The sequence below is a fragment of the Nicotiana tomentosiformis genome, chromosome 9, assembly GCF_000390325.3.
Source record: "Nicotiana tomentosiformis chromosome 9, ASM39032v3, whole genome shotgun sequence".
NCBI classification, from domain to species: domain Eukaryota; kingdom Viridiplantae; phylum Streptophyta; class Magnoliopsida; order Solanales; family Solanaceae; genus Nicotiana; species Nicotiana tomentosiformis.
In genome coordinates, this window is record NC_090820.1 from 74,833,710 (window position 1) to 74,849,276 (window position 15,567).

Here is a 15,567-nt window from a genome sequence, read left to right on the forward strand (position 1 = left end):
GAAATGCAGCGTCCCCAGAGAAAGGGACGTCAGTAAGAAATAATGTACCGAGTATGCAAGGCAATAAAATAACTGAAAGCTGCAACTAAACTGATAATATAATAACTGAAAGTAACTGGGAGTCAAAGATGATCTGGAAGTATACTTACCTGCTGATACTGACTCAACTCTCTTAATATAGTAAGTAAAATAAATGCCCGGCCTTACAAGGCTCGGTATATATATAACTGCTTTACCGTAGTAGGCTCGCTCATAGGCGCTCAGCCAGACTAGGCTTTGTATCTCGACCAACTAGGCTTGCTCATAGGCACTCGGCCACAGTAGGCTCGGTATATAACTTACCATCTGATTAGAGGTTGCCCAATAGGGGCTCACCCACTGATTATAGCTCGAAGGTGGTGCAAATACTGTAATACTGTATATCTAAATGAACAAGAAACGGGAAACCTATTTTAGGGTCAGAAGTGTGTTAATACTTTGCCTTGAGATAATGAAATAGGATAATGTAACCAAGCAACAATTGTTTTATTTTCAAACTGCATGATGCTAGTTGAAAACAAAAGAAGCATAGGCTATTCTGCATACCAAAGAACATTTGCACTTTGTCACGTAATCAAAGGGCCTGCATTTCTTAAACACTAATATTAATATTCATCTTCCACTAAGAGTAATGCAGACTCAGTCCCCACAAATAACCTCTTTACATGCAGCTAGCTGTTGAATCCGCGAGCTAGGTAGAGTCCATAATTAATTATATATAGAACCTCTTCTCTCTTTCTGGAAGAAGACAATACTCAATTGACTAAAAAGTCCCGATAAGGGAGAATGCTGCAACTTATGAGAGTAGGATAATGTATATTAATTCGGGAGTATGAACTTCTCTTTATGCCTCGTTATCAAACTCATGTAATTACTAGATCACGTAAAAATGAAGGAAGGGCTTAGCCTTAACATACATGGAGTAGGGAAATATCCGTATGATATTCTTGGAAAAGGTTGTACCATACTCCCTTAGAATCGTAGAATCTCACGTTGCTAAGGTGCTAAGAAATCTCGTTGGAATTTTTGTAGGAATTGGTTGAAGATGTTATGAATTCTCTTTGAAGATGTTATGAATCCTTGTAGGAATTGCTAACGTCTGTTTTGCAATGTTTGAAATAGGAAGAAAATGATAAGATTTTTTACTTGATTATCTTAAGGCCAAATGAAGCCAAAATGCCAAACTTCTCATTATGTCTTTACATGTAACTGTCATGTGTATAACTTTTAGTTGGCCACCTTAAATCTAGATTATGAGTCACTTAATCTGAATGGGGGGGGGGGCTGCCACATAATGCCATTTTAATTCTTATCCAATATATCCCCAATTAATTAGATAATATCCCATTACCCAATAATTAATCAATTATCCACATAATTAAAAATTATCTCAACTTACTTAAATTACTACTCAGTTTTAATACACTTCATACATCTTACTATCATGGTCATATGGTAGTTTGTATGGTAATAGTCCATAAATATCGGGTATTATAACTCGTACCGTATTTTATCCCAAATTTCCAATCTTTGACGAAACGTATTTTCTTCAATTCGCTTACCCTCTCACCTTCACGAATTTACTTATCCCTTGTTTGAAATAGCATAATACTTGTAATCTAAAAATAATTTCATTCCCGAACTTATGTCTATTAACTTACGACGAAACTTTAACGTATGAAAATGCGAGATATAACAGTAGAAGCAAGTCCGTTGGCTGCAACTTTTTGTTTAGCATCAGAGTTTGCGCGCGCGACATTGTTTGTGCACGCGATGCTGTTAGAGTCTTCCTGCAGTTAGGCGCTGGCGAGGCATCATGATCTGTGCATGCGAGACTCTTGACATCATCATGGTCTGTGCGTGCAACATTGTCTGTGCGCGCGACAGACAATGTTATCGGTGGGGCGACAGAGGCATATGCGCGCTTGTCACTGCCAAGACCACGAGGCCGACCATGGCGCTGGGCATATAACTTGATTATTTTGCTTGATGAGTTACAAATGAATAACCCCCTTAATATACTAGTTTCATAGGGGATAGTGAGTAAATAATAATTATTACACAAGGCCCTTGTTGTTTACAAGTAAGTCCCTTCTCTAGAATATTCTACATATCTAGAATCTTCTAAGTACTTTCCTAGCAATTCCATAGGGTTCTAAGGTCTTCCATGAGAAATCTCCATATTTATCTAGAACCTTCCCACATGTGCTAGTCTATTTCATATATAAGCTCTCACATGTCATTAAAATATGCCAAATAGCACCTACATGGCGTGATGATGTGGCAGATCATGACACTCTCCCCCACCAAATTTTGTCCCGCCCTCAACACAAAGTATAGACACGTACACGCGCACCTCACCTTGGTTTCGCCGGAGATCTTTGTCCATTAGCCATGATGCTCTATGGAGAGGTTCACCTTCCTATGTCCCAAGGTACTGGTTACCTTTCTTCTTGCCATGTTTGTACTTTGGACGGCTAGCAATGATGGCCTCGATCATCTGCCCATTGGATGCCTCTCTTTGCTCTTGTCCTGAATCACCCCATGACTCGACCAAGTCTAACTGCTTCTCAAGCATCGGGTACATGCTTCCACTCCCTATTTGGCTGCCCTCAGTGGTCACAACTTTACTAGCAAACTTGACTCATGTTCTTGGTACTTCATCTATGTTCGATAGCATTCCATCACTTTGTAACTTGCTATCCTCTTTAACTATGTCCGCCCAACGCATCTTGCTACCATCATGATCCATTTACTTGGCGCCAAGATAGGCTTTGGAATCCCCTACTTTCGGCTTAGATTCCAAGCGAATCTGCCCAATACAGACGGTCACTCCTGTGTTACCCTTGTGTGCTTGAGCAAAGTTCTCTATCATTGCTGCAAGCCTCTCCAAATCTGGGTATTCACTTGCCTGATGTGATCCTTTACAGAAGTGGAACCCTCCCTTAGGCATGTACTCGCTACCATTTTACGGCCCCTTGCCGTTTTGCTTGGACCCCAGTCCATTATGGGATGACTCCTTGCCATTGCCTATGTATACCTCGGCTATGCCCTTCCCGTTGTCCTTGTTATGATCTCCCCCATCCCTCTCGGCTCTGCCTTCTTTGAACTTGGCAGGCTCCATCTTGAAGTCAATGAGCGACTCGGCTACCGCTATGGCCTCATCCACGTTAGCTACTTGATGTCTTCTTAACTCCTGCTTTGCCCAATTTTGCAACCCATCCATGAAGTAGCCGAGTGAATCCTCCTCAGATAATGACGGGATTTGCAGCATTAAGGTAGTGAACTCGTGTACACACTCCCGAATTGAGGCCGTCTGTCGGAGCTCCCTTAGATTCCGCCCAACCTCATACACCTCATTCACTGGGTAGAATTGCTTCTTCAACTCCTTCTTCAATTGCTCCCACGTCTCAATCGTGCATAGCCCCTTCTCCATGTTAACACACTTTCAATGCCACCACAATGCGGCAATCTATGAGAGGTACAACACAATAGTGTTGTTATTGGCCTCATCGTATTTCACTTTGCCGTGCCTGAATTAGTTCTCCATGTGCCAAAGGAAAGTTTGCACTTCTTGTGCATCACGAACACCTTTGAGCACTGGCGATTTGGGAGCCTCGATATTGGTCTCCCTCATCACGCCAACATTAACATGTTCCTCGAGTAATTCTATATTTTCCTTTATAGCATCGATAGTACTCAAGGCCTCCATGATTCTACATTCCAAGGCAGACATGGTTTGCCTTAGCTCCATCTTAGTCTGTGTACGTCCCTCCAAGTAATTTCGGATACTCTTAATCTCCTCAAGAGTGTGACCTTCAAGAATGCTAAAGGTGCCTTCCACTTTCCCCAAGCGTTGGTCAAAGATCTTGATGGCATCCATCCTCTCATTTACCTTTATCACCCAAGCTTTACCGAGTAAGATATCCTCCGGCAGGACCTCCACTTCATCCTCACTTGCCTTAGTGGCAGATGGTTCTTGGAAAGTAAGCCCCTCGTTTGGCACAATCTCGGGCGTCACCTCCTGGCTCTTGTTGGTGGCATTCCTCTTTTTGTTATAGCTCTTCTTGCCAACAGCATCCTGGAAGATGTTGGAAGCATTAATTTCTCTGTCGTTCGCCATTCCCTTATTTGCAACCATTGCTCTGATACCACGTTGTCACTTCCTTAGCCGTCAACTAAGTACATGTGTGGCACTTGACAGCTCGCTCACGATCTTGCACAACTTGCTCACATTCTTTCTATGCCAAGTCAGCCTTACTACATTCAAGATCGCTAAGATAATGATAGAAAGAAAGACAAGAAAAATTTGCCAAAGGAAGCTTTTTATTGTAGAGAACTTGATTATTTTGCTTGATGAGTTACAAATGAATAAACCCCTTTATATACTAGTTTCATAGGGGTTAGTGAGTAAATAATAATTATTATACAAGGCTCTTATTATTTACAAGTAAGTCCCTTCTCTAGAATACTCTACATAGCTAGAATCTTCTAAGGACTTTCCTAGCAATTCCATATGGTTCTAAGGTCTTCCATGAGAAATCTCCATATTTCTCTAGAACCTTCCCACATGTGCTAGTCTATTTCATATGTAATCTTTCACATGGCATTAATATATGCCAAATGGCACCTACGTGGCATGATGATATGGCGGCTCATGACACTCCCCATGTCGGAGATCTTTGTCGGAGATCTTTGTCGGAGATCTTTGTCCATTAGCCATGATGCTCTATGGAGCGGTTCGCCTTCCCATGTCACAAGGTATTGGTCACCTTTCTTCTTGCCCTATTAGTACTTACGACGGCTAGCAATGATGGCCTCAATCATCCGCCCATCGGATGCCTCTCCTTGCTCTTGGCGTGAATCTCCCCATGACTCGACCAAGTCTAACAGGTTCTCAAGCATCAGATACATGCTTCCACTCCCTATTTGGCTGCCCTCCGTGGTCACAACCTAACTAGCAAACTTGACCCCTCTGCTTGGTGCTTCGTCTAAGTCTGATAGCATGCCATCACTTTGTAACTTGCCATCCTCTTCAACTATATCTGCCCAATGCTTCTTGCTACCACCATGCTCCATTTTCTTGGCGCTAACATATGCTTTGGAATCCCCTACTTTCATCTTAGATTCCAAGCGCATCTGCCCAATACAGGCGGTCACTCCTGTGTCACCATTGTGTGCTTGAGCAAAGTTCCCGATCATTGTTGTAAGCTTCTCCAAATCCTGGCATTCACTTGCCCGATGTGATCCTTTACAGAAGTTGCACCCTCCCTTAGGCATGTACTCGCTGCCGTTTTCCGGCCCCTTGCCGTTTCCCTTGGACCCCAGTCCATTATGGGATGACCCCTTGCCATTTACTATGTATACCTCAGCTATGCCCTTCCCGTTGTCCTTTTCATGATCTCCCCCATCCCTCTCGACGCTACCTTCTTTGAACTTGGAAGGCTCCATCTTGAAGTCAATGAGTGACTCGGCTACCGCTATGGCCTCATCCACGTTGGCTACTTGATGTCTTCTTAACTCCTGCTTTGCCCAATTTTGCAAACCATCCATGAAGAAGAAGAGTGAATCCTCTTCGGATAATGACGGGATTTGCAGCATTTAGGTAGTGAACTCGTGTACATACTCCCGAATTGTGGCCGTCTGTCGGAGCTCCCTTAGCTTCTGCCCAGCCTCATACACAACATTCACCGGGTAGAATTGTTTCTTCAACTCCTTCTTAAATTGCTCCCACGTCTCAATCTAGCATAGCCCCTTCTCCATGTTAACACACTTTCGACGCCACCACAATGCGGCAATCTTTGAGAGGTGCAACACAATAGTGTTGATCTTGGCCTCGTCATCGTTCACTTTGCCATGCCTGAAGAAGTTCTCCAAGTTCCAAAGGAAATTCTGCACTTCTTGTGCATCACGAACACCTTTGAGCATTGGCGGTTTGGGAGCCTCGATCTTTGTCTCCCTCGTCACGATAATATTGTTGGCTACCTCAGTTACGCCAGCATTGACATGTTCCTCGAGTAATTCTATATTTGCCTTTATAGCATCGATAGTACTCAAGGCCTCCATGATTCTACATTCCAAGGCAGATATGGTTTGCCTTAGCTCCATCTCATTCTGTGTACGTCCTTCCAATTAATTTCCTCAAGAGTATGACCTTCAAGAACGCTAAGGGTGCCTTCCACTTTCCCCAAGCGTTGGTCAAAGGTCTTGATGACGCCCATCCTCACATTTACCTTCATCACCCATGCTTTACCGAGCAAGACGTCCTCCGGCAGGACCTCCACTTCATCCTCACTTGCCTTAGTGGTAGATGGTTCTTGGAATGTAAGCCCCTCGTTTGGCACAATCTCGGGGGACACCTCCTGGCTCTTGTTTGTGGCATTCCTCTTTTTGTTATAGCTCTTCTTGCCAGCATCATCTTGTATGACATTGGCTTGGGTGTTGGCAGCGTTAATTTCTCTGTCGTTTGCCATTCCCTTAGTTGCAACCTTTGCTCTGATACCATGTTGTCACATCCTTAACCGTCAACTAAGTACACATGTGGCACTTGAAAACTCGCTCATGATCTTGCACAACTTGCTCAAGTTCTTGCTATGCTAATTCAACCTTACTACACTCAAGATCGCTAAGATAATGGTAGAAAGAAAGACAAGAGAAATTTGCCAAAGGAAGCTTTTTATTGTAGAGAACTTGATTATTTTGCTTGATAAGTTACAAATGAATAAACCCCTTTATATACTAGTTTCATAGGGGTTAGTGAGTAAATAATAATTATTATACAAGGCTCTTATTATTTACAAGTAAGTCCCTTCTCTAGAATACTCTACATAGCTAGAATCTTCTAAGGACTTTCCTAGCAATTCCATATGGTTCTAAGGTCTTCCATGAGAAATCTCCATATTTCTCTAGAACCTTCCCACATGTGCTAGTCTATTTCATATGTAATCTTTCACATGGCATTAATATATGCCAAATGGCACCTACGTGGCATGATGATATGGCGGCTCATGACACTCCCCCTACCAATTTTGTGTTGCCCTCGGCACAAAGCATAGAAACGTACGCGCGCACCTCGCCTTGGTTTTGTCGGAGATCTTTGTCCATTAGCCATGATGTTCTATGGAGCGGTTCACCTTCCCATGTCACAAGGTATTGGTCACCTTTCTTCTTGCCCTATTAGTACTTACGACGGCTAGCAATGATGGCCTCAATCATTCGCCCATCGGATGCCTCTCCTTGCTCTTGGCGTGAATCTCCCCATGACTCGACCAAGTCTAACAGGTTCTCAAGCATCAGATACATGCTTCCACTCCCTATTTGGCTGCCCTCCGTGGTCACAACCTAACTAGCAAACTTGACCCCTCTGCTTGGTGCTTCGTCTAAGTCTGATAGCATGCCATCACTTTGTAACTTGCCATCCTCTTCAACTATATCTGCCCAACGTTTCTTGCTACCACCATGCTCCATTTTCTTGGCGCTAACATATGCTTTGGAATCCCCTACTTTCATCTTAGATTCCAAGCGCATCTGCCCAATACAGGCGGTCACTCCTGTGTCACCATTGTGTGCTTGAGCAAAGTTCCCGATCATTGTTGTAAGCTTCTCCAAATCTGGGCATTCACTTGCCCGATGTGATCCTTTACAGAAGTTGCACCCTCCCTTAGGCATGTACTCGCTGCCGTTTTCCGGCCCCTTGCCGTTTCCCTTGGACCCCAGTCCATTATGGGATGACCCCTTGCCATTTACTATGTATACCTCAGCTATGCCCTTCCCGTTGTCCTTTTCATGATCTCCCCCATCCCTCTCGACGCTACCTTCTTTGAACTTGGAAGGCTCCATCTTGAAGTCAATGAGTGACTCGGCTACCGCTATGGCCTCATCCACGTTGGCTACTTGATGTCTTCTTAACTCCTGCTTTGCCCAATTTTGCAAACCATCCATGAAGAAGAAGAGTGAATCCTCTTCGGATAATGACGGGATTTGCAGCATTTAGGTAGTGAACTCGTGTACATACTCCCGAATTGTGGCCGTCTGTCGGAGCTCCCTTAGCTTCTGCCCAGCCTCATACACAACATTCACCGGGTAGAATTGTTTCTTCAACTCCTTCTTAAATTGCTCCCACGTCTCAATCTAGCATAGCCCCTTCTCCATGTTAACACACTTTCGACGCCACCACAATGCGGCAATCTTTGAGAGGTGCAACACAATAGTGTTGATCTTGGCCTCGTCATCGTTCACTTTTCCATGCCTGAAGAAGTTCTCCAAGTTCCAAAGGAAATTCTGCACTTCTTGTGCATCACGAACACCTTTGAGCATTGGCGGTTTGGGAGCCTCGATCTTTGTCTCCCTCGTCACGATAATATTGTTGGCTACCTCAGTTACGCCAGCATTGACATGTTCCTCGAGTAATTCTATATTTGCCTTTATAGCATCGATAGTACTCAAGGCCTCCATGATTCTACATTCCAAGGCAGATATGGTTTGCCTTAGCTCCATCTCATTCTGTGTACGTCCTTCCAATTAATTTCCTCAAGAGTATGACCTTCAAGAACGCTAAGGGTGCCTTCCACTTTCCCCAAGCGTTGGTCAAAGGTCTTGATGACGCCCATCCTCACATTTACCTTCATCACCCATGCTTTACCGAGCAAGACGTCCTCCGGCAGGACCTCCACTTCATCCTCACTTGCCTTAGTGGTAGATGGTTCTTGGAATGTAAGCCCCTCGTTTGGCACAATCTCGGGGGACACCTCCTGGCTCTTGTTTGTGGCATTCCTCTTTTTGTTATAGCTCTTCTTGCCAGCATCATCTTGGATGACATTGGCTTGGGTGTTGGCAGCGTTAATTTCTCTGTCGTTCGCCATTCCCTTAGTTGCAACCTTTGCTCTGATACCATGTTGTCACATCCTTAACCGTCAACTAAGTACACATGTGGAACTTGACAACTCGCTCATGATCTTGCACAACTTGCTCAAGTTCTTGCTATGCTAATTCAACCTTACTACACTCAAGATCGCTAAGATAATGGTAGAAAGAAAGACAAGAGAAATTTGCCAAAGGAAGCTTTTTATTGTAGAGAACTTGATTATTTTGCTTGATAAGTTACAAATGAATAAACCCCTTTATATACTAGTTTCATAGGGGTTAGTGAGTAAATAATAATTATTATACAAGGCTCTTATTATTTACAAGTAAGTCCCTTCTCTAGAATACTCTACATAGCTAGAATCTTCTAAGGACTTTCCTAGCAATTCCATATGGTTCTAAGGTCTTCCATGAGAAATCTCCATATTTCTCTAGAACCTTCCCACATGTGCTAGTCTATTTCATATGTAATCTTTCACATGGCATTAATATATGCCAAATGGCACCTACGTGGCATGATGATATGGCGGCTCATGACACTCCCCCTACCAATTTTGTGTTGCCCTCGGCACAAAGCATAGAAACGTACGCGCGCACCTCGCCTTGGTTTTGTCGGAGATCTTTGTCCATTAGCCATGATGCTCTATGGAGCGGTTCGCCTTCCCATGTCACAAGGTATTGGTCACCTTTCTTCTTACCCTATTAGTACTTACGACGGCTAGCAATGATGGCCTCAATCATTCGCCCATCGGATGCCTCTCCTTGCTCTTGGTGTGAATCTCCCCATGACTCGACCAAGTCTAACAGGTTCTCAAGCATCAGATACATGCTTCCACTCCCTATTTGGCTGCCCTCCGTGGTCACAACCTAACTAGCAAACTTGACCCCTCTGCTTGGTGCTTCGTCTAAGTCTGATAGCATGCCATCACTTTGTAACTTGCCATCCTCTTCAACTATATCTGCCCAACGTTTCTTGCTACCACCATGCTCCATTTTCTTGGCGCTAACATATGCTTTGGAATCCCCTACTTTCATCTTAGATTCCAAGCGCATCTGCCAAATACAGGCGGTCACTCCTGTGTCACCATTGTGTGCTTGAGCAAAGTTCCCGATCATTGTTGTAAGCTTCTCCAAATCTGGGCATTCACTTGCCCGATGTGATCCTTTACAGAAGTTGCACCCTCCCTTAGGCATGTACTCGCTGCCGTTTTCCGGCCCCTTGCCGTTTCCCTTGGACCCCAGTCCATTATGGGATGACCCCTTGCCATTTACTATGTATACCTCAGCTATGCCCTTCCCGTTGTCCTTTTCATGATCTCCCCCATCCCTCTCGACGCTACCTTCTTTGAACTTGGAAGGCTCCATCTTGAAGTCAATGAGTGACTCGGCTACCGCTATGGCCTCATCCACGTTGGCTACTTGATGTCTTCTTAACTCCTGCTTTGCCCAATTTTGCAAACCATCCATGAAGAAGAAGAGTGAATCCTCTTCGGATAATGACGGGATTTGCAGCATTTAGGTAGTGAACTCGTGTACATACTCCCGAATTGTGGCCGTCTGTCGGAGCTCCCTTAGCTTCTGCCCAGCCTCATACACAACATTCACCGGGTAGAATTGTTTCTTCAACTCCTTCTTAAATTGCTCCCACGTCTCAATCTAGCATAGCCCCTTCTCCATGTTAACACACTTTCGACGCCACCACAATGCGGCAATCTTTGAGAGGTGCAACACAATAGTGTTGATCTTGGCCTCGTCATCGTTCACTTTGCCATGCCTGAAGAAGTTCTCCAAGTTCCAAAGGAAATTCTGCACTTCTTATGCATCACGAACACCTTTGAGCATTGGCGGTTTGGGAGCCTCGATCTTTGTCTCCCTCGTCACGATAATATTGTTGGCTACCTCAGTTACGCCAGCATTGACATGTTCCTCGAGTAATTCTATATTTGCCTTTATAGCATCGATAGTACTCAAGGCCTCCATGATTCTACATTCCAAGGCAGATATGGTTTGCCTTAGCTCCATCTCATTCTGTGTACGTCCTTCCAATTAATTTCCTCAAGAGTATGACCTTCAAGAACGCTAAGGGTGCCTTCCACTTTCCCCAAGCGTTGGTCAAAGGTCTTGATGACGCCCATCCTCACATTTACCTTCATCACCCATGCTTTACCGAGCAAGACGTCCTCCGGCAGGACCTCCACTTCATCCTCACTTGCCTTAGTGGTAGATGGTTCTTGGAATGTAAGCCCCTCGTTTGGCACAATCTCGGGGGACACCTCCTGGCTCTTGTTTGTGGCATTCCTCTTTTTGTTATAGCTCTTCTTGCCAACATCATCTTGGATGACATTGGCTTGGGTGTTGGCAGCGTTAATTTCTCTGTCGTTCGCCATTCCCTTAGTTGCAACCTTTGCTCTGATACCATGTTGTCACATCCTTAACCGTCAACTAAGTACACATGTGGCACTTGACAACTCGCTCATGATCTTGCACAACTTGCTCAAGTTCTTGCTATGCTAATTCAACCTTACTACACTCAAGATCGCTAAGATAATGGTAGAAAGAAAGACAAGAGAAATTTGCCAAAGGAAGCTTTTTATTGTAGAGAACTTGATTATTTGCTTGATAAGTTACAAATGAATAAACCCCTTTATATACTAGTTTCATAGGGGCTAGTGTGTAAATAATAATTATTATTCAAGGCCCTTATTATTTACAAGTAAGTCCCTTCTCTAGAATATTCTACATAGATATTATCTTCTAAGGACTTTCCTAGCAATTCCATAGGGTTCTAAAGTCTTCCATGAGAAATATCCATATTTCTCTAGAACCTTCCCACATGTGCTAGTCTATTTCATATGTAAGCTTTCACGTGGAATTAATATATGCCAAATGGAACCTATGTCGTATGATGATGTGGCGGCTCATGACACTCTCCCACACCAAATTTTGTGCTACCCTCAGCACAAAGCATAGACACGTACGCGCGCACCTCGCCTTGGTTTCGCTGGATATCTTTGTCCTTTAGCCATGATTCTCTATAGAGCGGTTCACCTTCCCATGTCACAAGGTACTGGTCTCCTTTCAACTTGCCCTATTGTACTTTGGACGGCTAGCAATGATGGCCTCGATCATCCGCCCATCTGATGCCTCTCCTTGCTCTTGGCCTGAATCTCCCCATGACTCGACCAAGTCTAACATCTTCTCAAGCATCGGGTACATTCTTCCACTCCCTATTTGGCTGCCCTCCGTGGTCACAATTTTACTAGCAAACTTGACCCCTCTGCTTGGTGCTTTGTCTAAGTTCGATAGCGTGCCATCACTTTGTAAGATGCCATCCTCTTCAACCATGTCCGCCCAACGTTTCTTGCTACCATCATGCTCCATTTTCTTGATGCCAGGATAGGCTTTGGAATCCCCTACTTTCAGCTTAGATTCCAAGCGCATCCGCCCAATACAGGCGGTCCCTCCCGTGTCACCCTTGTGTGCTTGAGCAAAGTTCCCGATCATTGCTGCAAGTCTCTCCAAATCTGGGCATTCACTTGCCCGGTGTGATCCTTTACAGAAGTGGCACCCTCCCTTAGGCACGTACTCGCTACTATTTTCTGGCTCCTTGCCATTTCTCTTGGACCCCAGTCCATTATGGGATGACCCCTTGCCATTGCCCTTGTATACCTCAGCTATGCCCTCCCCGTTGTCCTTGTCATGATCTCCCCCTTCCCTCTCGGCTCTGCCTTCTTTGAACTTGGCAGGCTCCATCTTGAAGTCAATGAGCAATTTGGCTACCGCTAAGGACTCATCCACTTTGGCTACTTGATGTCTTCTTAACTCCTTCTTTGCCTAATTTTGCAACCAATACATGATGTAGAAGAGTGAATCTTCCTTGCATAATGACGAGATTTTTAGCATTAAGGTAGTAAACGCGTGCACATACTCCCGAATTATGGCCGTCTGTCGGAGCTCCCTTAGCTTCCGCCCAGCCTCATACACCACATTCACCGAGTAGAATTGCTTCTTTAACTCCTTCTTAAATTTCTCCCACGTCTCAGTCTTGCATAGCCCCTTCTCCATGTCAACAAACTCTCGACGCCACCACAACGCGGCAATCTCTGATCGGTACAACATAACAATATTGATGTTGGCCTCGTCGTCTTTCACTTTGTCGTGCCTGAAGTAGTTCTCCAAGTGACAAAGGAAATTCTCCACTTCTTGTGCATCACGAACACCTTTGAACACCGGTGGTTTGGCAACCTCGATCTTTGCCTCCCTCATCATCACAATATTATTGGCTGCCTCGGTTATGCCAGCATTGACATGTTCCTCGAGTAATTCTATCTTTGCCTTTATAGCATCTATAGTACTCAAGACCTCCATGAGTCTACACTCCAAGGCAGAGATGGTTTTCCTTATCTCCATCTCACTCTGTGTACGTCCATCTAAGTTATTTTGGATACTCTCAATCTCCTCAAGAGTATGTCCTTCAAGAACGCTAAGGGTGCGTTCCACCTTCCCCAAGCATTGGTCAAAGATCTTGATGGCATCTATCCTCGCATTCACCTTCATCACCCACGCTTTACCGAGTGAGACGTCCTCCGGCAGGACCTCAACTTCATCCTCGCTCGCCTTAGTGGCAGATGGTTCTTGGAATGTAAGCCCCTCATTTGGGACAATCTCGGGGGGCACCTCCTGGCTCTTGTTGGTGGTATTCCTCTTTCTGTTACAACTCTTCTTGCCAGCAGTATCCTAGATGACGTTGGCTTGGGTGTTGGAAGTGTTAATTTCTCCGTTGTTTGCCATTCTCTTAGTTGCAACCTTTGTTCTGATACCACGTTGTCATGTCCTTAGTCGTTAACTAAGTACACGTGTGACACTTGATAGCTCGTTCATGATCTTGCACAACTTGCTCACGTTCTTGCTATGCCAAGTCAGCCTTACTACACTCAAGTTCGCTAAGAGAATGGTAGAAAGAAAGACAAGAGAAATTTGCCAAATGAAGCTTTTTATTTTAGAGAACTTGATTATTTTTCTTGATGAGTTACAAATGAATAACCCCCTTTATATACTAGTTTCATAGGGGCTAGTGAGTAAATAATAATTATTACACAAGGCCCTTATTATTTATAAGTAAGTCCATTCTATATAATATTCTACATAGTTAGAATCTTCTAAGCACTTTCCTAATAAATCCAAAGGGTTCTAAGGTCTTGCATCAGAAATCTCCATATTTCTCTAAAACCTTCGCACATGTGCTAGTCTATTTCATATTGAAGCTTTCACATGGCATTAATATATGCCAAATAGCACATACATGGCTTGATGATGTGGCGGTTCATGACAGGTCCCTCAATAAAAAGGGTCAAAACGTTAAAAACATAATACACCCTTCATTTTACAATCCACAACCGATACCCCCTTAATATCATCTCATTTTTCTCTCCTTTGGAGCGAATAATTATAGGCTATTACACAGGGAGGTTTATCTAGTGCGCACAAAGTGTTCACCCGTAGTGCAGAGGCTATGACAGAGTTTGTAGAAGCTGCGAGTTTTCCCTCTTACAAAAATAAGAAGATAGCCCCCATTTTGCTCTATTTCTGCAGCCCATGACCACCAGCCGTCGCCGCCGAAGGTGGTTACCGGCCAGGCGACGACTTCTCTCCTTTTTTCGGCAACGAGATAATGGCTCTCTATCCCTCTATCTCTTTCTATTTTATCGTTTCTGCCGCTGAGATGCCACAGACGACCATGTCTCTTCTCATCTTCTTCGTTCTTATTTACATATCTAACTATGCATGAAACAAGATCTAGAAGGATCAAGTCAAAATTTGCTTTCTTTGTCTTGAAGGAATTTAACCGGAAACGCTCCGGCAATTCTTATTGTGTTCTTGTTGTATTTTGTTATTTTTGCAAGTCATTTACATATCAAGGTGCCTCTTGTAAAACCTCGACTGACTGGACAACTCTATTCCGGCGGACCACTATTTGGCCACTACCCTTTGACCATGTTTTTCGGCGACTACTTAATTTATGGAACTACAGTTTCATTTGCTTCATTGGTTGTTTAATCCCGTTGCCTTCCATTGTTGCCGCTGTTCCTTTTGGTCATTTGGTCCATTGTTGCCGCTGTTTATTTTGTAAAATTTCCAGCAATCTCTCTCTGTTCCGTCCGGTGGCGTTTAATTTCGAGGGGTCAATGTTTGTTTATGATATGTGTTTTCGCTATATTTTTTGTTGGTTTGGTGGCATTTTTCCTTGCCTACTGTAATAACCATGTTGTGATTGAATCCATCTTTCATTAGTTGTTGCTGCTTGTTTCCTTGCTCTGCTATTGGTATCGCTGTTGTGACTTGTACTACCTTATAATGCCGATGAGAATAATATTTTGAGGCCACGACGCCTCGAATGACTCTTCGTATTGGGCCTTAAATAATGAGGCGATGATGATAAACATAAGAAAATAAAAAGACAAGAACGCAAACCAACAACTAATGGAGAGCGACACGGTTGGCCACCGGAGTCACAACCGAGGCGGTCCTGTTCTCATGTCTAGACGGATATTAAAAATACATATCTGAGCCTCCTATTTTATTTTAAAATATTTTCCAAAAATAATTTCGCAAAAACATTTTCAAACTATTTCCAAAAAAAAAATCCCAAAAACATTTTGCAAATAA